The sequence below is a fragment of the Triticum urartu genome, chromosome 6A, assembly GCF_056163025.1.
Source record: "Triticum urartu cultivar PI428250 chromosome 6A, HENAU_Tu73, whole genome shotgun sequence".
NCBI lineage: Eukaryota > Viridiplantae > Streptophyta > Magnoliopsida > Poales > Poaceae > Triticum > Triticum urartu.
In genome coordinates this window covers 159041927-159069727 of record NC_141878.1, presented here as the reverse complement: position 1 = coordinate 159069727, position 27801 = coordinate 159041927, and positions in this window count along the sequence as shown.

Sequence of the window (27801 nt, the reverse complement as noted above, 5' to 3'; positions counted from 1 at the left end):
TGCTGGACGGTGATGGGTTGGATGGGATCTATCATGTAATCGAGTTAGTTTTGTTAGGGTTTGATCCCTGGTATCCACTATGTTCTGAGATTGATGTTGCTATGACTTTGCTATGCTTAATGCTTGTCACTAGGGCCTGAGTGCCATGATTTCAGATCTGAACCTATTATGTTTTTATCAATATATGAGTGTTCTTGATCCTATCTTGCAAGTCTATAGTCACTTATTATGTGTTATGATCCGTTAACCCCGAAGTGACAATAATCGGGATACTTACCGATGATGACCGTAGTTTGAGGAGTTCATGTATTCACTATGTGTTAATGCTTTGTTCCGGTACTCTATTAAAAGGAGGCCTTAATATCCCTTAGTTTCCATAAGGACCCTGCTGCCATGGGAGGGTAGGACAAAAGATGTCATGCAAGTTCTTTTCCATAAGCACGTATGACTATATTCAGAATACATGCCTACATTACATCAATGAACTGGAGCTAGTTCTGTGTCACCCTAGGTTATGACTGTTACATGATGAACCGCATCCGGCATAATTCTCCATCACCGATCCATTGCCTACGAGCTTTCCATATATTTTCTTCACTTATTTACTTTCCCGTTGCTATTGCTATCATCACTACAAAATACCAAAAACATCACTTTTACTACTATTACCTTTTGCTACCGTTACCACTACTATCATATTACTTTGCTACTAAATACTTTGCGGCAGATATTAAGTTTCCAGGTGTGGTTGAATTGACAACTCAGCTGCTAATACTTGAGAGTATTCGTTGGCTCCCCTTGTGTCGAATCAATAAATTTGGGTTTAATAATCTACCCTCGAAAACTGTTGCGACCCCCTATACTTGTGGGTTATCATGCAGCAGTCCATAAATGGATCACTGGAGCTTGCACACTTTGTTAGCACCTTTTGGATTGACAAAACCTTCTGGTTGCATCATATAAAACTCTTCTTTAAGATATCCGTTAAGGAATGCAGTTTTGACTTCCATTTGCCAAATTTCATAATCATAAAATGCGGCAATTGCTAACATGATTCAGACAGACTTAAGCATCGCTACGGGTGAGAAGGTCTCACCATAGTCAACTCCTTGAACTTGTCGAAAACCTTTCGCAACAAGTTGAGCTTTGTAGAAAGTAACATTACCGTCAGCGTCAGTCTACTTCTTGAAGATCCATTTATTCTCTATGGCCTGCCGATCATCGAGCAAGTCAACCAAAGTCCATACTTTGTTCTCATACATGTGTCCCATCTCAGATTTCATGGCCTCAAGCCATTTTGCAGAATTTGGGATCATCATCGCTTCCTCATAGTTTGTAGGTTCTGTTGGGCTTCGTAGTAATTTCAAAATTTTTCCTACGCACACGCAAGATCATGTGATGCATAGCAACGAGGGGGAGAGTGTTGTCTACGTACCCAAGGCAGACCGACTGCGGAAGCGATGACACGACGTAGAGGAAGTAGTCGTACGTCTTCACGATCCAACCGATCAAGCACCGAAACTACGACACCTCCGAGTTCGAGCACACGTTCAGCTCGATGATGATCCCCGGACTCCGATCCAGCAAAGTGTCGGGGAAGAGTTCCGTCAGCACGACGGCGTGGTGATGATCTTGATGTACTACAGCAGCAGGGCTTCGCCTAAACTCCGCTACAGTATTATCGAGGTATATGGTGGCAGGGGGCACCGCACACGGCTAAGGAATAGATCACGTGGATCAACTTGTGTGTCTAGAGGTGTCCCCTGCCTCCGTATATAAAGGAGTAGAGGGGGGAGGCTGGCCGGCCAAGGAGGGAGGCGCAGGAGGAGTCCTACTCCTTCCGGGAGTAGGACTCCCCTCCAATCCTATTCCAACTAGGATTCCCCAAAGGGGGAAAGAGGGAGAGGGGGCCGGCCACCTTCTCCTAGTCCTAATAGGACTAGGGGAGGGGGAAGTGGCGCAGCCACCTTGGGCTGCCCCTTTCTCCTTTCCACTAAGGCCCATGAAGGCCCATATGGCTCCCGGGGGGTTCCGGCAACCTCCCGGTAACCCGGTAAAATCCCGATTTCACCCGGAACACTTCCGATGTCCAAACATAGGCTTCCAATATATCAATCTTTACGTCTCGACCATTTCGAGACTCCTCGTCATGTCCGTGATCACATCCGGGACTCCGAACAACCTTCGGTACATCAAAATGCATAAACTCATAATATAACTGTCATCGTAACCTTAAGCGTGCGGACCCTACGGGTTCGAGAACAATGTAGACATGACCGAGACATGTCTCTGGTCAATAAGCAATAGCGGGACCTGGATGCCCATATTGGCTCCTACATATTCTACGAAGATCTTTATCGGTCAGACCGCATAACAACATACGTTGTTCCCTTTGTCATCGGTATGTTACTTGCCCGAGATTCGATCGTCGGTATCCAATACCTAGTTCAATCTCGTTACCGGCAAGTCTCTTTACTCGTTCCGTAATACATCATCTCACAACTAACATATTAGTTTTAATGCTTGCAAGGCTTATGTGATGTGTATTACCGAGAGGGCCCAGAGATACCTCTCCGACAATCGGAGTGACAAATCCTAATCTCGAAATACGCCAACCCAACATCTACCTTTGGAGACACCTGTAATGCTCCTTTATAATCACCCAGTTACGTTGTGACGTTTGGTAGCACCCAAAGTGTTCCTCCGGGAAACGGGAGTTGCATAATCTCATAGTCATAGGAACATGTATAAGTCATGAAGAAAAGCAATAGCAACATACTAAACGATCGGGTGCTAAGCTAATGGAATGGGTCATGTCAATCAGATCATTCAACTAATGATGTGACCTCGTTAATCATATAACAACTTATTGTTCATGGTTAGGAAACATAACCATCTTTGATTAACGAGCTAGTCAAGTAGAGGCATACTAGTGACACTTTGTTTGTCTATGTATTCACACATGTATTATGTTTCCGGATAATACAATTCTAGCATGAATAATAAACATTTATCATGATTATAAGGAAATAAATAATAACTTTATTATTGCCTCTAGGGCATATTTCCTTCAGTCTCCCACTTGCACTAGAGTCAATAATCTAGATTACACTGTAATGATTCTAACACCCATGGAGCCTTGGTGCTGATCATGTTTTGCTCGTGGAAGAGGCTTAGTCAATGGGTCTGCAACATTCAGATCCGTATGTATCTTGCAAATCTCTATGTCTCCCACCTGGACTAGATCCCGGATGGAATTGAAGCGTCTCCTGATGTGTTTGGTCCTTTTGTGAAATCTGGAATCCTTTGCCAAGGCAATTGCACCAGTATTGTCACAAAAGATTTTCATTGGACCCGATGCACTAGGTATGACACCTAGATCGGATATGAACTCCTTCATGCAGACTCCTTCGTTCGCTGCTTCCGAAGCAGCTATGTACTCCGCTTCACATGTAGATCCCGCTACGACGCTTTGTTTAGAAGTGCTCCAACTGACAGCTCCACCGTTTAATGTAAACACGTATCCGGTTTGCGATTTAGAATCGTCCGGATCAGTGTCAAAGCTTGCATCAACGTAACCTTTTACGGTGAGCTCTTTGTCACCTCCATATACGAGAAACATATCCTTAGTCCTTTTTAGGTATTTCAGGATGTTCTTGACCGCTGTCCAGTGATCCACTCCTGGATTACTTTGGTACCTCCCTGCTAAACTTATAGCAAGGCACACATCAGGTCTGGTACACAGCATTGCATACATGATAGAGCCTATGGCTGATGCATAGGGAACATCTTTCACATTCTCTCTATCTTCTGCAGTGGTCGGGCATTGAGTCTTACTCAACTTCACACCTTGTAACACAGGCAAGAATCCTTTCTTTGCTTGATCCATTTTGAATTTCTTCAAAATCTTGTCAAGGTATGTGCTTTGTGAAAGTCCAATTAAGCATCTTGATCTATCTCTATAGATCTTAATGCCTAATATGTAAGCAGCTTCACCGAGGTCTTTCATTGAAAAACTTTTATTCAAGTATCCTTTTATGCTATCCAGAAATTCTATATCATTTCCAATCAGCAATATGTCATCCACATATAATATAGAAATGCTACAGAGCTCCCACTCACTTTCTTGTAAATACAGGCTTCTTCGAAAGTCTGTATAAACCAAATGCTTTGATCACACTATCAAAGCGTTTATTCCAACTCCGAGAGGCTTGCACCAGTCCATAAATGGATCGCTGGAGCTTGCACACTTTGTTAGCTCCCTTTGGATCGACAAAACCTTCCGGTTGCATCATATACAACTCTTCTTCCAGAAATCCATTCAGGAATGCAGTTTTGACATCCATCTGCCAAATTTCATAATCATAAAATGCGGCAATCGCTAACATGATTCGGACGGACTTAAGCATCGCTACGGGTGTGAAGGTCTCATCGTAGTCAATCCCTTGAACTTGTCGAAAACCTTTTGCGACAAGTCGAGCTTTGTAGACAGTAACATTACCATCAGCGTCAGTCTTCTTCTTAAAGATCCATTTATTCTCAATTGCTTGCCGATCATCGGGCAAGTCAACCAAAGTCCATACTTTGTTCTCATACATGGATCCCATCTCAGATTTCATGGCTTCAAGCCACTTTGCGGAATCTGGGCTCACCATCGCTTCTTCATAGTTCGTAGGTTCATCATGATCTAGTAGCATGACTTCCAGAACTGGATTACCATACCACTCTGGTGCGGATCTTACTCTGGTTGATCTACGAGGTTCAGTAGTATCTTGTTCTGAAGTTTCATGATCATTATCATTAGCTTCCTCACTTATTGGTGTAGGTGTCAAAGAAACAGTTTTCTGTGATGTACTACTTTCCAACAAGGGAGCAGGTACAGTTACCTCGTCAAGTTCTACTTTTCTCCCACTCACTTCTTTCGAGAGAAACTCCTTCTCAAGAAAGTTTCCGAATTTAGCAACAAAAGTCTTGCCTTCGGATCTGTGATAGAAGGTGTATCCAATAGTTTCCTTTGGATATCCTATGAAGACACATTTCTCCGATTTGGGTTCGAGCTTATCAGGTTGAAGCTTTTTCACATAAGCATCGCAGCCCCAAACTTTCAGAAACGACAACTTTGGTTTCTTGCCAAACCATAGTTCATAAGGCGTCGTCTCAACGGATTTTGATGGTGCCCTATTTAACGTGAATGCGGCCGTCTCTAGAGCGTATCCCCAAAATGATAGCGGTAAATCAGTAAGAGACATCATAGATCGCACCATATCTAGTAAAGTACGATTACGACGTTCGGACACACCATTACGCTGTGGTGTTCCGGGTGGCGTGAGTTACGAAACTATTCCACAGTTTTTCAAATGTACACCAAACTCATAACTCAAATATTCTCCTCCACGATCAGATCGTAGAAACTTTATTTTCTTGTTACGATGATTTTCAACTTCACTCTGAAATTCTTTGAACTTTTCAAATGTTTCAGACTTATGTTTCATTAAGTAGATATATCCATATCTGCTTAAATCATCTGTGAAGGTGAGAAAATAACGATATCCGCCACGAGCCTCAATATTCATCGGACCACATACATCGGTATGTATGATTTCCAACAAATCTGTTGCTCTCTCCATAGTACCGGAGAACGGTGTTTTAGTCATCTTGCCCATGAGGCACGGTTCGCAAGTACCAAGTGATTCATAATCAAGTGGTTCCAAAAGTCCATCAGTATGGAGTTTCTTCATGCGCTTTACACCGATATGACCTAAACGACAGTGCCACAAATAAGTTGCACTTTCATTATCAACTCTACATCTTTTGGCTTCAACATTATGAATATGTGTATTACTACTATCGAGATTCAATAAAAATAGACCACTCTTCAAGGGTGCATGACCATAAAAGATATTACTCATATAAATAGAACAACCATTATTCTCTGATTTAAATGAATAACCGTCTCGCATTAAACAAGATCCAGATATAATGTTCATGCTCAACGCTGGCACCAAATAACAATTATTTAGGTCTAATATTAATCCTGAAGGTAGATGTAGAGGTAGCGTGCCGACCGCGATCACATCAACTTTGGAACCGTTTCCCACGCGCATCGTCACCTCGTCCTTAGCCAATCTTCGCTTAATCCGTAGCCCCTGTTTCGAGTTGCAAATATTAGCAACAGAACCAGTATCAAATACCCAGGTGCTACTGCGATCATTAGTAAGGTACACATCAATAACATGTATATCACATATACCTTTGTTCATCTTGCCATCCTTCTTATCCGCCAAATACTTGGGGCAGTTCCGCTTCCAGTGACCAGTCTGCTTGCAGTAGAAGCACTCAGTTTCAGGCTTAGGTCCAGACTTGGGTTTCTTCTCTTGAGCAGCAACTTGCTTGCCGTTCTTTTTGAAGTTCCCCTTCTTCTTCCCTTTGCCCTTTTTCTTGAAACTAGTGGTTTTGTTAACCATCAACACTTGATGCTCCTTTTTGATTTCTACCTCCGCAGCTTTCAGCATTGCGAAGAGCTCGGGAATAGTCTTGTTCATCCCTTGCATATTATAGTTCATCACGAAGCTCTTGTAGCTTGGTGGCAGTGATTGGAGAATTCTGTCAATGACGCAATCATCTGGAAGATTAACTCCCAATTGAATCAAGTGATTATTATACCCAGACATTTTGAGTATATGCTCACTGACAGAACTGTTCTCCTCCATCTTGCAGCTATAGAACTTATTGGAGACTTCATATCTCTCAATCCGGGCATTTGCTTGAAATATCAACTTCAACTCCTGGAACATCTCATATGCTCCATGACGTTCAAAACATCGTTGAAGTCCCGATTCTAAGCCGTAAAGCATGGCACACTGAACTATCGAGTAGTCATCAGCTTTGCTCTGCCAGACGTTCATAACATCTGGTGTTGCTCCAGCAGCAGGCCTGGCACCCAGCGGTGCTTCCAGGACGTAATTCTTCTGTGCAGCAATGAGGATAATCCTCAAGTTACGGACCCAGTCCGTGTAATTGCTACCATCATCTTTCAACTTTGCTTTCTCAAGGAACGCATTAAAATTCAACGGAACAACAGCACGAGCCATCTATCTACAATCAACATAAACAAGCAAGATACTATCAGGTACTAAGTTCATGATAAATTTAAGTTCAATTAATCATATTACTGAAGAACTCCCACTTAGATAGACATCCCTCTAATCCTCTAAGTGATGACGTGATCCAAATCAACTAAACCATGTCCGATCATCACGTGAGATGGAGTAGTTTCATCGGTGAACATCATTATGTTGATCATATCTACTATATGATTCACGCTCGACCTTTCGGTCTCCGTGTTCCGAGGCCATATCTGTATATGCTTGGCTCGTCAAGTATAACCTGAGTATTCCGCGTGTGCAACTGTTTTGCACCCGTTGTATTTGAACGTAGAGCCTATCACACCCGATCATCACGTGGTGTCTCAACACGAAGAACTTTCGCAACGGTGCATACTCAGGGAGAACACTTCTTGATAATTTAGTGAGAGATCATCTTATAATGCTACCGTCAATCAAAGCAAGATAAGATGCATAAAAAGATAAACATCACATGCAATCAATATAAGTGATATGATATGGCCATCATCATCTTGTGCTTGTGATCTCCATCTCCGAAGCACCGTCATGATCACCAACGTCACCGGCGCGGCACCTTGATCTCCATCGTAGCATCGTTGTCGTCTTGCCAATCTTATGCTTCCACAACTATCATTACCGTTTAGTAATAAAGTAAAGCATTACATCGCGATTGCATTACATACAATAAAGCGACAACCATATGGCTCCTGCCAGTTGCCGATAACTTGGTTACAAAACATGATCATCTCATACAATAAAATTCAGCATCATGCCTTGACCATATCACATCACAACATGCCCTGCAAAAACAAGTTAGACGTCCTCTACTTTGTTGTTGCAAGTTTTACGTGGCTTCTGCGGGCTTAAGTAAGAACCAATCTCACCTATGCATCAAAACCACAACGATAGTTTGTCAAATAGACTCCGTTTTAACCTTCGCAAGGACCGGGCGTAGCCATACTTGGTTCAACTAAAGTTGGAGAGACAGTCACCCGCAAGCCACCTGTGTGCAAAGCACGTCGGGAGAACCGGTCTCGCGTAAGCGTACGCATAATGTTGGTCCGGATCGTCTCGTCCAACAATACCACTGAACCAAAGTATGACATGCTGGTAGGCAGTATGACTTGTATCGTCCACAACTCACTTGTGTTCTACTCGTGCATATAACATCAACATAAATAACCAGGCTCTGATACCACTGTTGGGTTTCGTAGTAATTTCAAAAAAATTCCTACGCACATGCAAGATCATGTGATGCATAGCAACAAGGGGGAGAGTGTTGTCTACGTACCCAACGCAGACCGACTGCGGAAGCGATGACACGACGTAGAGGAAGTAGTCATACGTCTTCACGATCCAACCGATCAAGCACCGAAACTACGACACCTCCGAGTTCGAGCACACGTTCAGCTCGATGACGATCCCCGGACTCCGATCCAGCAAAGTGTCGGGGAAGAGTTCCGTCAGCACGACGGCGTGGTGACGATCTTGATGTACTACAGCAGCAGGGCTTCGCCTAAACTCCACTACAGTATTATCGAGGTATATGGTTGCAGGGGGCACCGCACACGGCTAAGGAATAGATCACGTGGATCAACTTGTGTGTCTAGAGGTGTCCCCTGCCTCCGTATATAAAGGAGTAGAGGGGGGAGGCTGGCCGGCCAAGGAGGGAGGCGCAGGAGGAGTCCTACTCCTTCCGGGAGTAGGACTCCCCTCCAATCCTATTCCAACTAGGATTCCCCAAAGGGGGAAAGAGGGAGAGGGGGCCGGCCACCTTCTCCTAGTCCTAATAGGACTAGGGGAGGGGGAAGTGGCGCAGCCACCTTGGGCTGCCCCTTTCTCCTTTCCACTAAGGCCCATGAAGGCCCATATGGCTCCCGGGGGGTTCCGGCAACCTCCCGGTAACCCGGTAAAATCCCGATTTCACCCGGAACACTTCCGATGTCCAAACATAGGCTTCCAATATATCAATCTTTACGTCTCGACCATTTCGAGACTCCTCGTCATGTCCGTGATCACATCCGGGACTCCGAACAACCTTCGGTACATCAAAATGCATAAACTCATAATATAACTGTCATCGTAACCTTAAGCGTGCGGACCCTACGGGTTCGAGAACAATGTAGACATGACCGAGACATGTCTCCGGTCAATAACCAATAGCGGGACCTGGATGCCCATATTGGCTCCTACATATTCTACGAAGATCTTTATCGGTCAGACCGCATAACAACATACGTTGTTCCCTTTGTCATCGGTATGTTACTTGCCCGAGATTCGATCATCGGTATCCAATACCTAGTTCAATCTCGTTATCGGCAAGTCTCTTTACTCGTTCCGTAATACATCATCTCACAACTAACATATTAGTTGTAATGCTTGCAAGGCTTATGTGATGTGTATTACCGAGAGGGCCCAGAGATACCTCTCCGACAATCGGAGTGACAAATCCTAATCTCGAAATACGCCAACCCAACATCTACCTTTGGAGACACCTGTAATGCTCCTTTATAATCACCCAGTTACGTTGTGACGTTTGGTAGCACCCAAAGTGTTCCTCCGGGAAACGGGAGTTGCATAATCTCATAGTCATAGGAACATGTATAAGTCATGAAGAAAAGCAATAGCAACATACTAAACGATCGGGTGCTAAGCTAATGGAATGGGTCATGTCAATCAGATCATTCAACTAATGATGTGACCTCGTTAATCATATAACAACTTATTGTTCATGGTTAGGAAACATAACCATCTTTGATTAACGAGCTAGTCAAGTAGAGGCATACTAGTGACACTTTGTTTGTCTATGTATTCACACATGTATTACGTTTCCGGTTAATACAATTCTAGCATGAATAATAAACATTTATCATGATTATAAGGAAATAAATAATAACTTTATTATTGCCTCTAGGGCATATTTCCTTCAGGTTCGTCATGGTCAAGTAACATGACTTCGAGAACAGGATTACCGTACCACTCTGGTGCAGATCTTACTCTGATTGACCTACGAGGTTTGGTAGTAACTTGATCAGAAGTTTCATGATCATCATCATTAGCTTCCTCACTTACTAGTGTAGGAATTAGTGGAACTGATTTCAGTGATGAACTACTTTCCAATAAGGGAGAAGGTACAATTACCTCGTCAAGTTCTACTTTCCTCCCACTCACTTCTTTTGAGAGAAACTCCTTTTCTAGAAAGGATCCATTCTTAGCAACAAATATCTTGCCTTTGGATCTGTGATAGAAGGTGTACCCAACAGTCTCCTTTGGGCATCCTATGAAGACACATTTCTCCGATTTGGGTTTTAGCTTATCAGGTTGATGAAGCTTCTTCACATACGCATCGCAACCCCAAACTTCAAGAAATGACAACTTGGGTTTCTTGCCAAACCATAGTTCATAAGGTGTCATCTCAACGGATTTAGATGGTGCCCTATTTAACGTGAATGCAGCCGTCTCTAAAGCATAACCCCAAAATGATAGCGGTAAATCAGTGATCGACATCATAGATCGCACCATATCTAATAAAGTGCGGTTACGACATTCGGACACACCATTACATTGTGGTGTTCCAGGTGGCGTGAGTTGCAAAACTATTCCGCATTGTTTCAAATGAAGTGCAAACTCATAACTCAAATATTCACCTCCACGATCAGATCATAGAAACTTAATTTTCTTGTTACAATGATTTTCCACTTCACTCTGAAATTCTTTGAACTTTTCAAATGTTTCAGACTTATGTTTCATTAAGTAGATATACCCATATCTGCTCAGATCATCTGTGAAGGTGAGAAAATAACGATATCCACCGCGAGCTGCAATGTTCATTGGACCACATACATCAGCATGTATGATTTCCAATAACTCTGTTGCTCGCTCCATTGTTCTGGAGAACGGAGTTTTAGTCATCTTGCCCATGAGGCATGGTTCGAAAGTACCAAGTGATTCCAGAAGTCCATCAGAATGGAGTTTCTTCATGCGCTTTACACCAATATGACCTAAACGGCAGTGCCACAAATAAGTTGCACTATCATTATCAGTCTGCATCTTTTGGCTTCAATACTATGAACATGTGTATCACTACTATCAATATTTAGTAAAAATAGACCACTCATCAAGGGTGAATGACCATAAAATATATTACTCATATAAATAGAAAAACCATTATTCTCTAATTTAAATGAATAACCATCTCGCATCAAACAAGATCCAGATATAATGTTCATGCTCAACGCTGGCACCAAATAACAATTATTTAGGTCTAAAACTAATCCTGAAGGTAGATGTAGAGGTAGCGTGCCGACTGCGATCACATCGACTTTGGAACCATTTCCCATGCGCATCAGCACCTCGTCCTTAGCCAATCTTCGCTTAATCCGTAGCCCCTGTTTTGAGTTGCAAATGTTAGCAACTGAACCAGTATCAAATACCCAGGCACTACTGCGAGCATTAGTAAGGTACACATCAATAACATGTATATCAAATATACCTTTCAATTTGCCATCCTTCTTCTCCGCCAAATACTTGGGGCACTTCCGCTTCCAGTGACCAGTTCCTTTGCAGTAGAAGCACTCAGTCTCAGGCTTAGGTCCAGACTTGGGTTTCTTCACTTGAGTAGCAACTGGCGTGCTGTTCTTCTTGAAGTTCCCCTTTTTCCCTTTACCCTTTTTCTTGAAACTAGTGGTCTTGTTAACCATCAACACTTGATGCTCCTTCTTGATTTCTACCTCCGCAGCCTTTAGCATTGCGAAGAGCTCAGGAATCATTTTATCCATCCCTTGCATATTATAGTTCATCACGAAGCTCTTGTAGCTTGGTGGCAGTGATTGAAGAACTCTGTCAATGACACTATCATCAGGAAGATTAACTCCCAGTTGAGTCAAGTGGTTGTGGTACCCAGACATTATGAGTATATGTTCACTGACAGAACTATTCTCCTCCATCTTGCAGTTGTAGAACTTATTGGAGACTTCATATCTCTCAATCCGGGCATTTGATTGAAATATTAACTTCAACTACTAGAACATCTCATATGCTCCATGACGTTCAAAACGTCGTTGAAGTCCCGGTTCTAAGCCATAAAGCATGGCACACTGAACTATCGAGTAGTCCTCAGGTTTGCTCTGCTAGGTGTTCACAACATCTGGCGTTGCTCTTGCAGCAGGTTTGTCACCTAGCGGTGCTTCCAGGACGTAATTCTTCTATGCAGCAATGAGGATAATCCTCAAGTTACGGACCCAGTCCGTGTAGTTGCTACCATCATCTTTCAACTTAGCTTTCTCTAGGAACGCATTAAAATTTAACGGAACAACAGCACGGGCCATCTATCTACAACAACATAGACATGCAAAATACTATCAGGTACTAAGTTCATGATAAATTAAAGTTCAATTAATCAAATTACTTGAAAACTCCCACTTAGATAGACATCCCTCTAATAATCTAAGTGATCACGTGATCCATATCAACTAAACCATGTCCGATCATCACGTGAGACGGAGTAGTTTTCAATGGTGAACATCGCTATGTTGATCATATCTACTATATGATTCACGCTCGACCTTTCGGTCTCAGTGTTCCAAGGCCATATCTGCATATGCTAGGCTCGTCAAGTTTAACCCGAGTATTTCGCATGTGCAAAAATGGCTTGCACCCGTTGTATGTGAACGTAGAGCTTATCACACCCGATCATCATGTGGTGTCTCGGCACGACGAACTGTAGCAACGGTGCATACTCAGGGAGAACACCTATACCTTGAAATTTGGTGAGAGATCATCTTATAATGCTACCGTCGAACTAAGCAGAATAAGATGCATAAAGGATAAACATCACATGCAATCAATATAAGTGATATGATATGGCCATCATCATCTTGTGCCTTTGATCTCCATCTCCAAAGCACCGTCATGATCACCATTGTCATCGGCTTGACACCTTGATCTCCATCGAAGTATTATTGTTGTCTCGCCAACTATTGCTTCCACGACTATCGCTACCGCTTAGTGATAAAGTAAAGCAATTACATGGCGATTGCATTTCATACAATAAAGCGACAACCATATGGCTCCTGCCAGTTGCCATAACTATTTTACAAAACATGATCATCTCATACAATAAAATTTAGCATCATGTCTTAACCATATCACATCACAACATGCCCTGCAAAAACAAGTTAGACGTCCTCTACTTTGTTGTTGCAAGTTTTACGTGGCTGCTACGGGCTGAGCAAGAACCATTCTTACCTACGCATCAAAAACCACAACACGGTATAGTGATTGCTTTTTAATCTTCAGAAAGAACCCTGTTCACTGAATCTGATTCAACTAAAGTTGGAGAAACTGACACCCACCAACCACCTATGTGCGAAGCACGTCGGTAGAACCAGTCTCGCGTAAGCATACGCGTAATGTCGATCTGGGCCGCTTCATCCAACAATACCGCCAAATCAAGAAACAACTAGTGACGGCAAGCAATATGTATATACCCACGCCACAACTCCTTTGTGTTCTACTCATGCATATAACATCTATGCATAAACCTGGCTCTGATACCACTGTTGGGGAACACAGTAATTTCAAAAAAAATCCTACGCACACGCAAGATCATGGTGATGCATAGCAACAAGAGGGGAAGAGTGTTGTCCACGTACCCTCGTAGATCGTAAGCGGAAGCGTTTTGACAATGTGGTTGATGTAGTCGTATGTATCCCTCGCGTGGGTCTCCACTCTATGCTCGCCGAACTCCATTGGAGCGCCGCCGGACATCCCCTCTCTATGTGTCGTCATGGGTGTGCTTGTTGTGTTGCGGGGCGCGATCGAAAGGTTGAAGAGACTAAGGTTATAATGGCCGCGGGAATTAAAGGGGAAGCCGGATGGCCAGTAATATAAGCAGGCCCTAATGGCAGTTCTAATTTGCAGCACGTAACTCCATCGTGCCACACGTAACTGCATCGCGTGGCAACACGCGCGGTGCAACCGCATGCATATGAGCCCCCCGACGTGATCGTGCGCACGCCAAACCGCTGGCAGAGCGCGCGCGGAGGGACGCGAGCAGAGAACTCTGCGGTCGCCTGAAGGAAAAGCTGTCCACAAGCAGAGCGCGCCAACGGACACGACCGAGCGTGCCGCGGAGCCTAACGGCGAGCACAGCGCACTGCGGCGCCTAACAGCGAGCAAAGCTGGCCGAGGGACGCGAGCAGAGGATGACACAGTGATACGTGGCAAATAAGACAAACTGTGCAAGCGATGTCAGAGACATCAAGCACGAATCAAATTAGAGTTGCGTGTGCGATACGTGGCAGACTGTTGACACATCAGAGCTGTTTGTGATGGAATAAGCCGTGTGTGTTGCGGGCAAACGCTTACTGGTTTATAACCTTAAATTTAACCAAAAAAGTGTTAATGCATGTTACAAAAATTGTATAGCTAGAAACTATGTTCAAATACGACTCCAATGATATAATGTATGCAGACATGCATTCGTATTTTATTAGTTAATAAATCCTACTTATAAACCAGGACGGGGGTATAGTAGGTAATTAAATCGCAAACGTTTTTTTATTAACTGTATGTGTATGTGTCCTCTCGTCCTCCTCACGCACGTCTTTGTTGGGGAACGCAGTAATTTCAAAAAAAATCCTACACACAAGCAAGATCATGGTGATGCATAGCAACGAGAGGGGAAGATTGTTGTCCACGTACCCTCGTAGACCATAAGCGGAAGCGCTATGACAACGCGGTTGATGTAGTCGTACGTCTTCACGATCGACCGATCCTAGTACCAAAAGTACGGCACTGCTACCTCTTGAGCTTGCGTTGGATTTCCCCGAAGAGGAAAGGATGATGCAGCAGAGTAGCATAAGTATTTCCCTCGGTTTTTGAGAACCAAGGTATCAATCCAGTAGGAGGCCATGCTCAAGTCCCTCGTACCTGCACAAAACGATAGCTACTCGCAACCAACGCGATAAGGGGTTTTCAATCCCTTCACGGTCACTTACGAGAGTGAGATCTGATAGATATAATTTTTTTGGTATTTTTGATATAGAGATGCAAAGTGAAAAGTAAAAGGCAAAGTAAAAAAAGCAAAGCAAGATTAAAGTGATGGAGATTAATATGATGAGAATAGACCTGGGGGGCATAGGTTTCACTAGTGGCTTCTCTCAAGAGCATAAGTATTCTACGGTGGGTGAACAAATTACTGTTGAGCAATTGACAAAATTGAGCATAGTTATGAGAATATCTAGGCATGATCATGTATATAGGCATCATGTTCGTGACAAGTAGACCGAAACGATTCTGCATCTACTACTATTACTCCACTCATCGACCACTATCCAGCATGCATCTAGAGTATTAAGTTAAAAACAGAGTAACGCTTTAAGCAAGATGACATGATGTAGAGAGATAAATTCATGCAATATGAAATAAACCCCATCTTGTTATCCTCGATGGCAACAATGCAATACGTGCCTTGCTGCCCCTTCTGTCACTGGGAAAGGACACCGCAAGATCGAACCCAAAGCTAAGCACTTCTCCCATGGCAAGAACTACCAATCTAGTTGGCCAAACCAAACGGATAATTCGAAGAGACTTGCAAAGATAACCAATCATACATAAAAGAATTCAGAGAAGATTCAAATATTATTCATAGATAGACTCGATCATAAACCCACAATTCATCGGTCTCAACAAACACACCGCAAAAAGAAGAAGATTGCATCGAATAGATCTCCACAAGACAGGGGGAGAACTTTGTATTGAGATCCAAAAGGAGAGAAGAAGCCATCTAGCTACTAACTATGGACCCAAAGGTCTGAGGTAAACTACTCACACTTCATCGGAGAGGCTATGGTGATGTAGAAGCCCTCCGTGATGACGGCCCTCTCCGGCAGAGCTCCGAAACAGGCCCCAAGATGGGATCTCGTGGATACAGAAAGTTGCGGCGGTGGAATTAGGTTTTTGGCTCCTGTTCTGATTGTTTGGGGGTACGTAGGTATATATAGGAGGAAGGAGTACGTCAGTGGAGCACCGAGGGGCCCACGAGGTAGGGGGCCCGCCCTAGGGGGGCGCCCCCACCCTCGTGACCGCCTCTTTGACTCCTTGGAGTAGGGTCCAAGTCTCCTGGATCACGTTCGGTGAGAAAATCACATTCCCAAAGGTTTTATTCCGTTTGGACTCCTTTTGATATTCTGTTTCTCCGAAATACTGAAATAGGCAAAAACAGCAATTCCGGGCTGGGCCTCCGGTTAATAGGTTGGTCCCAAAAATAATATAAAAGTGGAAAATAAAGCCCAATATAGTCCAAAACAGTAGATAATATAGCATGGAGCAATCAAAAATTATAGATACATTGGAGATGTATCAGGCATCCCCAAGCTTAATTCCTGCTCGTCCTCGAGTAGGTAAATGATAAAAAAGAGAATTTTTGATGTGGAGTGCTACTTGGCATAATTTCAATGCAAATCTTCTAAATTGTGATATGAATATTCAGATTAAAAAGATTCAAGAAAAAAGTTTATATTGTCATAAAAATAATAATACTTCAAGCATACTAACAAAGCAATTATGTCTTCTCAAAATATCATGGCCAAAGAAAGTTAACCCTACAAAATCATATAGTCTGGCTATGCTCTATCTTCACCACACAAAGTATTTAAATCATGCACAACCCCGATGACAAGCCAAGCAATTGTTTCATACTCTAACTTTTTCAAACTTTTTCAATCTTCACGCAATACATGAGCGTGAGCCATGGATATAGCACTATAGGTGGAATAGAATGGTGGTTGTGGAGAAGACAAAAAGGAGAAGATAGTCTCACATCAACTAGGCGTATCAACGGGCTATGGAGATGCCCATCAATAGATATCAATGTGAGTGAGTAGGGATTGCCATGCAACGGATGCACTAGAGCTATAAGTATATGAAAGCTCAAAAAGAAACTAAGTGGGCGTGCATCCAACTTGCTTGCTCATGAAGACCAAGGGCAATTTGAGGAAGCCCATCATTGGAATATACAAGCCAAGTTCTATAATGAAAGATTCCCACTAGTATATGAAAGTGATAACGAGAGACTCTCTATCGTGAAGATTATGGTGCTACTTTGAAGCACAAGTGTGGTAAAAGGATAGTAACATTTTCCCTTATCTCTTTTTCTCTCATTTTTTTATTTGGGCCTTTTCTCTTTTTTTGTCCTCTTTTCTTTCTCTGTTTATTTGGGCTTCTTTGGCCTCTTTTATTTATTTTTCGTCCGGAGTCTCATACCGACTTATGGGGGAATCATAGTCTCCATCATTCTTTGCTCACTTGGGATAATGCTCTAAAATGATGATCATAACACTTTTATTTTTCTTACAACTCAACAATTACAACTCGATACTTAGAACAAAATATGACTATATGAATGCCTCCGACGGTGTACCGAGATATGCAATATGACAATGATGAGTGTCATGATAAACGGAACGGTGGAAAGTTGCATGGCAATATATCTCGGAATGGATATGGAAATGCCATAATAGGTAGGTATGGTGGCTGTTTTTAGGAAGGTATATGGTGGGTGTATGATACCGGCGAAAGGTGCGCGGTATTAGAGAGGCTAGCAAAGGTGGAAGGGTGAGAGTGCGTATAATCCATGGACTCAACATTAGTCATAAAGCACTCATATACTTATTGCAAAAATCTAGAAGTTATCAAAGCAAAGTATTACCCGCATGCTCCTAGGGGGATAGATTGGTAGGAAAAGACCATCGCTCGTCCCCGACCGCCACTCATAAGGAAGACAATCAATAAATAAATCATGCTCCGACTTCATCACATAACGGTTCACCATACGTGCATTCTACGGGGATCACAAACTTTAACACAAGTATTCTTTAAATTCAAAACTACTCAACTAGCATGACTCTAATATTATCACCTCCATATCTCAAAACAATTATCATGCTTCATTCTTTTCTTGGTATTCAACACACTCAAAAGAAAGTTTCACAAATCTTGAATACCAAGCATATTATTATTAGGCAAATTACCATGCTATTAAGAGACTCTCAAAATAATTTAAGTGAAGCATGAGAGATCAATAGTTTCTTTAAAACAAATCCACCACCGTGCTCTAAAAGATCTAAGTGAAGCACATAGAGCAAAATTATAACGCTCAAAAGATATAAGTGAAGCACATAGAGCAAAACTACATAGCTCAAAAGATTTAAGTGAAGCACATAGAGTATTCTATCAAATTTTAATTCATGTATGGATCTCTCAAAAGATGTGTAAAGCAAGGATGATTGTGGCATACTAAAACACAAAGACACAAATAATATAAGACGCTCCAAGCAAAACACATATCATATCAGTGAATAAAAATATAGCTCGAAGTAAATTACCGATGGAAGTGGACGAAAGAGGGGATGCCTTCCGGGGCATCCCCAAGCTTTGAATTTTTTATGTCCTTGGATTATCTTGGGGTTGCCATGGGCATAACCAAGCTTAGGCTCTTGCCACTCCTTGTTCCATAATCCATCAAAAGAATTCACCCAAAACTTGAAAACTTCACAACACAAAACTTAAAGTAAAAAACTCGTGAGCTCCGTTAGCGAAAGAAAAAAAACCACTTCAAGGTACTGTAATGAACTCATTCTTTATTTATATTGGTGTTAAACCTACTGTATTCCAACTTCTCTATGGATTATAAACTATTTTACTAGCCAAAGATTCATCAAAATAAGCAAACAACACACGAAAAACAGAATCTGTCAAAAACAGAACAGTATGTAGTAATCTGTATCTAGCGCAATATATGGAACCCCAAAAATTCTAAAATAAATTTATGGACGTGAGGGATTTATCTATTAATCATATGCAAAAAGAATTAACTAAATATCACTCTTCAAATAAAAATTACAGCAGTTCTCGTGAGCACTAAAGTTTCTGTTTTTTTACAGCAAGTTCAACAAGACTTTCCCCAAGTCTTCCCAACAGTTCTACTTGGCACAGACACTAATTAAACACAAAAAACACAACCAAAAAAGAGTCTAAATAAATTATTTATTACTAAACAGGAGAAAAAATCAAGGAATAAAAATAAAATTGGGTTACCTTCCAACAAGCGCTATCGTTTAACGCCCCTAGCTAGGCATAAAAGCGAGGATAGATCTAGGTATTGCCATCTTTGGTAGGCAATCCATAAGTGGATATCATGATAGTTTCATATGGCAATTTTATTTTCTTTCTAGGAAAGTGTTCCATGCCCTTTTTTAATGGAAATTGAAATCTAATATTCCCTTCCTTCATATCAATAATCGCACCAACCGTTCTAAGAAAAGGTCTACCAAGAATAATAGGGAAAGAAGGATTGCAATCTATATCAAGAACAATGAAACCTACGGGCACATAATTCCTATTTGCAAAAATAATAACATCATTAATCCTTCCCATAGGTTTCTTAATAGTAGAATCCGCAAGATGCAAGTTTAGAGAGCAATCATCAAAATTACGGAAATCTAGCAAATCACACAAAGTCTTGGGAATAGTAGAGACACTAGCACCCAAATCACACAAAGCATAAAACTCATGATCTTTAATTTTAATTTTAATAGTTGGTTCCCACTCATAATAGAGTTTTCTAGGGATAGAAACTTTCAAATCAAGTTTTTCTTCATAAGATTGCATCAAGGCATCAACAATATGTTCGGTGAAGGCTTTCTTTTGACTATAAGCATGTGGGGAATTTAGCACGGATTGCAACAAGGAAATACGATCACTTAAAGAGCAACTTTCATAATTAAATTCCTTGAAATCCAACATAGTGGGTTTAGCAACATCTAGATTTTTATTTCTTTCAATCCCACTTTCATCAATTTCATCATAAAGATCTAAATACTCCGAATTTTTAGAACGCCATCTAGGTAAAGGAAGATCATATTCAGTTTCATCAAGATTCATATTGGAAAACAAAGATTTAATAGGATACATCACTAACTTTTAGATCTTCATCTTGATTTTCATAGGAATTGGAAGAACATGCTTTAATAAAGGCATCTTTGGAAGCACGCATCCTAGCGGTTCTTTCCTTGCACTCATCAATGGATATTCTCATGGCTTTGAGAGACTCATTGATATCATGCTTAGGAGGAATAGATCTAAGCTTTAAAGAATCAACTTCAAGAGAAATTCTATCAACGTTCCTAGCCAAATCATCAACTTTAAGCAATTTCTCTTCAAGCAAAGCATGAAAATTCTTTTGTGAATTCATAAACTCTTTAACACTATTCTCAAATTCAGAGGGCATCTTATTATAATTTCCATAAGAGTTGTTGTAGGAATTCCCATAATTATTAGAAGGATTACTAGGATATGGCCTAGGATTAAAATTCCCTCTATAAGCGTTGTTACCAAAATTATTCCTACCAACAAAATTCACATCCATAGATTCATTGTTATTCTCAATCAAAGTAGACAAAGGCATATCATTAGGATCAGAAGAAACACTCTTATTAGCAAATAATTTCATAAGTTCATCCATCTTTCCACTCAAAACATTGATTTCTTCTATCGCATGCACTTTTTTATTAGAAGATCTTTCAGTATGCCATTGAGAATAATTAACCATAATATTATCTAGGAGTTTAGTAGCATCTCCTAAAGTGACTTCCATAAAAGTGCCTCCCGCGGCCGAATCTAAAAGATTTCTAGAAGCAAAATTCAATCCGGCATAAAATTTTTGTATAATCCTCCACAAATTCAAACCATGAGTAGGGCAATTACGTATCATTAATTTCATTCTCTCCCAAGCTTGTGCAACATGTTCATGATCAAGTTGCTTAAAGTTCATAATATCGTTTCTAAGAGAGATGATCTTAGCGGGAGGGAAATACTTAGAGATAAAAGCATCTTTGCACTTGTTCCAAGAATCAATACTATTTTTAGGCAAAGACGAAAACCAAGCTTTAGCACGATCTCTAAGCAAAAAAGGAAATAGCTTCAATTTAACGACATCATTATCGACATCTTTTTTCTTTTGCATATCACATAAATCAACGAAGCTATTCAGATGAGTAGCGGCATCTTCACTAGGAAGGCCGGCGAATTGATCTTTCATAACAAGATTCAACAAAGCAGTATTGATTTCACAAGATTCAGTATTGGCAAGAGGAGCAATCGGAGTGCTAAGGAAATCATTATTATTGGTATTGGTGAGGTCACACAATTTGGTAGTATCTTGAGCCATCGCGACAAACAAGCAAACTAGCACACGAGCAAACAAGAGCAAACAGGCAAAAGAGGCAAATAGAGAGGGAGGATAGAGAGAGAGAGGGCGAATAAAACGGCAAGGGTGAAGTGGGGGAGAGGAAAACGAGAGGCAAATGGCAAATAATGTAATGCGAGAGATAGGGATTGTGATGGGTACTTGGTATGTTGACTTTTGCGTAGACTCCCCAGCAACGGCGCCAGAATTCTTCTTGCTACCTCTTGAGCTTGTGTTGGATTTCCCCGAAGAGGAAAGGATGATGCAGCAGAGTAGCGTAAGTATTTCCCTTAGTTTTTGAGAACCAAGGTATCAATCCAGTAGGAGGCCACGCTCAAGTCCCTCGTACCTGCACAAAACGATAGCTACTCGCAACCAACGCGATTAGGGGTTGTCAATCCCTTCACGGTCACTTACGAGAGTGAGATCTGATAGATATAATATTTTTGGTATTTTTGATATAGAGATGCAAAGTGAAAAGTAAAAGGAAAAGTAAAAAAGCAAAGAAAGATTAAAGTGATGGAGATTAATATGATGAGAATAGACCTGGGGGCCATAGGTTTCACTAGTGGCTTCTCTCAAGAGCATAAGTATTCTACGGTGGGTGAACAAATTACTATTGAGCAATTAACAGAATTGAGCATAGTTATGAGAATATCTAGGCATGATCATGTATATAGGCATCACGTCCGTGACAAGTAGACTGAAACGATTATGCATCTACTACTATTACTCCACTCATTGACCGCTATCCAGCATGAGTATTAAGTTAAAAATAGAGTAACGCTTTAAGCAAGATGACATGATATAGAGAGATAAATTCATGCAATATGAAATAAACCCCATCTTGTTATCCTCGATGGCAACGATGCAATATGTGCCTTGCCACCCCTTCTGTCACTGGGAAAGGACACCGCAAGATCGAACCCAAAGCTAAGCACTTCTCCCATGGCAAGAACTACCAATCTAGTTGGCCAAACCAAACGGATAATTCGAAGAGACTTGCAAAGATAACCAATCATACATAAAAGAATTCAGAGAAGATTCAAATATTATTCATAGATAGACTTGATCATAAACCCACAATTCATCGGTCTCAACAAACACACCGCAAAAAGAAGAAGATTACATCAAATAGATCTCCACAAGAGAGGGGGAGAACTTTGTATTGAGATCCAAAAAGAGAGAAGGAGCCATCTAGCTACTAACTATGGACCTGAAGGTGTAAGGTAAACTACTCACACTTCATCGAAGAGGCTATGGTGATGTAGAAGCCCTCCGTGATGATGGCCCTCTCCGGCGGAGCTCCAGAACAGGCCCCAAGATGGGATCTCGTGGATACAGAAAGTTGCGGCGGTGGAATTAGGTTTTTGGCTCCTGTTCTGATCGTTTGGGGGTACGTAGGTATATATAGGAGGAAGGAGTACGTCGGTGGAGCACCGAGGGGCCCACGAGGCAGGGGGCGCGCCCTAGGGGGGCGCCCCCACCCTCGTGACCGCCTCTTTGACTCCTTGGAGTAGGATCCAAGTCTCCTGGGTCACGTTCGGTGAGAAAATCACGTTCCCGAAGGTTTTATTCCGTTTGGACTCCGTATGATATTTTGTTTCTCCGCAATACTGAAATAGGCAAAAAACAGCAATTCTGGGCTGGGCCTCCGGTTAATAGGTTAGTCCCAAAAATAATATAAAAGTGGAAAATAAAGCCCAATATAGTCCAAAACAGTAGATAATATAGCTTGGAGCAATCAAAAATTATAGATACGTTGGAGACGTATCAGGCACCTCCGCGATATGCACACGTTCGGCTCGGTGACGTCCCACGAACTCACGATCCGGTAGAGTGTCGAGGGAGAGCTTCGTCAGCACGACGGTGTGATGACGACGATGATGATGCTATCGAAACTGGGCTTCGCCTAAGCACCGCTACGATATGACCAAGGTGGATTATGGTGGAGGGGGGCACTGCACACAGCTAAGAGACCAATGATCAACTTGTGTGTCTATGGGGTGCCCCCTCCCCCGTATATAGCAGGAGTGGAGGTGGGGGAGGGCCGGCCCTCTACTATGGCGCGCCCTGGGGAGTCCTACTCCCACCGGGAGTAGGATTCTCCCCTTCCATGTAGTAGGAGTAGGAGAGAAGGAAAGGGAATAGAGAAGAGAAGGAAGGAGGGGGTGCCGCCCCTCCCCCCTAGTCCAATTCAGACTAGGCCTTGGGGGGGCGTGCGGCCTGCCCTAGGCAACCCCTCCCTCTCTCCCCTAAAGCTCATTAGGGCCCATGCACTCCCCGGGGAGGGGGGGTTCCGGTAACCCCCGGTACTCCAGTTAATGCCTGAACTTAACCGGAACCATTCCGATGTCCAAACATAGCCGTCCAATATATCGATCTTCATGTCTCGACCATTTCGAGACTCCTCGTCATGTTCATGATCATATCCAGGACTCCGAACAACCTTCGGTACATCAAAACATATGAACTCATAATACCAATCGTCACCGAACGCTAAGCGTGCGGACCCTACAGGTTCGAGAACTATATAGACATGACCGAGACACGTCTCTGGTCAATAACCAATAGCGGAACCTGGATGTTCATATTGGCTCCCACATATTCTACAAAGATCTTTATCGGTCAAACCGCATAACAATATACGTTGTTCCCTTTGTCATCGGTATGTTACTTGCCCGAGATTCGATCGTTGGTATCTCAATACCTAGTTCGATATCGTCACCGGCAAGTGATACGTCCATTTTGCATCATGCTTTTATATCAATATTTATTGCATTATGGGTTGTTATTACACATTATGTCACAATACTTATGCCTATTCTCTCTTATTTTACAAGGTTTACATAAAGAGGGAGAATGCCGGCAGCTGGGATTCTGGCTAGAAAAGGAGCAAATCTTAGAGACCTATTCTGCACAGCTCCAAAAGTCCTGAAACTTCACGGATGATGTTTTCCAAATATATAAAAAACATTGAGCGCAAGAACTTCACCAGGGGGGCCACACCCTGCCCACGAGGGTGGGAGCGCGCCCCCTACCTCGTGGGCCCCCTGGTGGCCCTCCGGTGACCATCTTCTGCTATATGGACTCTTTTGATGGGAAAATAATCATAAGCCATCTTCTCGGATGAAACTCCGCCGCCACGAGGCGGAACCTTGGCGGAACCAATCTAGGGTTCTGGCGGGGCTGTTCTGCCGAGGAAACTTCCCTCCCGGAGGGGGAAATCATCGCCATCGTCATCACCAACGCTCCTCTCATCGGGAGAGGGCAATCTCCATCAACATCTTCATCATCACCATCTCATCTCAAAACCCTAGTTCATCTCTTGTATCCAATTCTTGTCTCCAAGTCCAGGATTGGTGCTAGTAGGTTGCTAGTAGTGTTAATTACTCCTTGTAGTTGATGCTAGTTGGTTTAATTGGTGGAAGATCATATGTTCAGATCCTATATGCACATTAATACCCCTCTGATTATGAACATGTTTATGCTTTGTGAGTAGTTACTTTTGTTCCTGAGGACATGGGAGAAGTCTTGCTATTAGTAGTCATGTGAATTTGGTATTCGTTCGATATTTTGATGAGATGTATGTTGTCTCTCCTCTAGTGGTGTTATGTGAACGTCGACTACATTACACTTCACCATTATTTGGGCCTAGAGGAAGGCATTGGGAAGTAATAAGTAGATGATGGGTTGCTAGAGTGACAGAAGCTTAAACCCTAGTTTATGTGTTGCTTCGTAAGGGGCTGATTTGGATCCATATGTTTCATGCTATGGTTAGGTTTACCTTAATAGTTTTGTTGTATTTGCGGATGCTTGCAATAGAGGTTAATCATAAGTGAGATGCTTGTCCAAGTAAGGGCAGCACCCAAGCACCGGTCCACCCACATACCAAATTATCAAAGTACCGAACGTGAATCATATGAACGTGATGAAAACTAGCTTGATGATATTCCCATGTGTCCTCGGGAGCGCTTTACTTCATATAAGAGTTTGTCTAGGCTTGTCCTTTGCTACAAAAAGGATTGGGCCACCTTGCTGCACCTTATTTACTTTTGTCACTTTTTCCTCATTACAAATTATCCTATCACAAAACTATCTGTTACCACTTATTTCAGTACTTGTAGAGAATACCTTGCTGGAAACCGCTTATCATTTCCTTCTGCTCCTCGTTGGGTTTGACACTCTTACTTATCGAAAGGACTACGATAGATCCCCTATACTTGTGGGTCAGTAGCAATTCTCTTTACTCGTTCCATAATGCATCATCCCACAACTAACTCATTATTCACATTGCTTGCAAGGCTTATATTGATGTGCATTACCGAGAGGGCCTAGAGATACCTCTCTGACAATCGGAGTGACAAATCCTAATCTCGATCTATGCCAACTCAACAAACACCATCAGAGACACCTGTAGAACACCTTTATAATCACCCAGTGACGTTGTGACGTTTGGTAGCACACAAAGTGTTCCTCCGGTATTCGGGAGTTGCATGATCTCATAGTCATAGGAACATGTATAAGTTATGAATAAAGCAATAGCAACAAACTAAACAATCATTGTGCTAAGCTAATGGATGGGTCTAGTCAATCACATCATTCTCTAATGATGTGATCCCATTAATCAAATGACAACTCATGTCTATGGTTAGGAAACATAACCATCATTGATTCAACGAGCTAGTCAAGTTGAGGCATACTAGTGACATTCCTACGATCATTGAGAGTTCCTCTGTGTCGTCGCCGTGAGGCTTGATGGCTCCTACGATCATCAATAGCGATGCAGTCCAGGGTGAGACCTTCCTCCCCGGATAGATCTTCGTCTTCGGCGGCTTCGCACTGCGGGCTAATTCACTTGGCCATCTGGAGCAGATCGAAAGCTATGCCCCTGGCCGTCAGGTCAGATTTGGAAGTTTAAACTACACGGCTGACATCCGCGGGGACTGGATCTTCGACGGATTCGAGCCACTGCCGAGCGCGCCGCACTGTCACGACGAGCATGATCTAGCTCTGCCGCCGAACAGTGCCCTGGAGGCCGCACCCGCATCGGCTTCGACCCTTAAGTCGGAGCCAACTGCGCCGATCGAGGATGGGTAGTTGGACGCCGCCTCAGGGGCTGCGATCCCAACGGCGATCGAGCCGAACACCAGCCCCGCACTCCATGAGACTCGTGACCCCAAGGAGCCGGACTCCGAACCCTCCGCGCCCCTGCCGATCGAATCCGACTCGGCGCCGATCATGGAGTTTACTGCTGCGGACATCTTTCAGCACTCGCCTTTCGGCAATATTCTGAAGACACTAAAGTCTCTCTCTTTATCAGGAGAGCCCTGGCCGGACTACGGTCAGCGAGGTTGGGATACGGACGATGAAGAAATTCAAAGCCCACCCACCACCCACTTTGTAGCCACTGTCGCGATTTAACCAACATGCTCGACTTCGACTCTGAAGACATCGACGGTATGGACGCCGATGAAGGAGACGATGAAGAACCAGCGCCTACTGGGCCCTGGAAAGCCACCTCGTCATATGACGTATACATGGTGGACGCACCAAAAGATGACAACGAGGAGCGGAAGGACGCACCGAAGGCTTGTTCCCTCGAGAAGCAGTCAAAGCGGCGACGCAAGCGCCGCCCCAAATCCCGCCTCGACAGAAATAACGATCACACAGACCCAGCGCTGGAGCAGGGCGAACCGCTGCCGGACAATGGCAATCCGGATAATCAAACCGAACAAACAAATTCTATCAAGGATAATAGTCCGGCAGACATAACGCCGGACAGGCACCCGGAGCAGCAGAATGCCCGTAAAAGGCTTGTTGCCACTGCGAGAAGTCTTAAAAAGCAGAAGCAAAGGCTCAAGGCTGTGCAAGACACACTCCAAATCAGATGGAGTAAAATACTCAACACAGCAGCGAGGTACGGCGACAATCGCCCCTCCAAGAGCTACCCAAAGCGGAAGCTGCTGCCTGAATTCGATGAGGAGGCCTCAGACCCCCCACAACCAAATATCAAAGCAGCCACCTGGCCGGATAGACGACCCCTCTACCAACACAAAGCGGCATACAACGCCACTCAAAATACAACACGCGACCCATGCGAGGGCTCGCACCCAAAGGATGGCGCAACAAGATCCATCTATGGACCACGCAAGCGCGCCCCAGCATACAATGCAACACAACAAACATCCGAACAACGCGGTACACCCAGCTACAGGGGTGCCGCACACCCCCTATGTTTCACCGATGAGGTGCTGGATCATGAATTTCCAAAGGGATTCAAACCCATAAACATAGAGGCATACGACGGAACAACAGACCCTGGGGTCTGGATTGAGGACTACATCCTTCATATCCATATGGCTCGAGGAGATGATCTCCACGCCATCAAGTACTTACCCCTCAAACTCAAAGGGCCAGCTCATCACT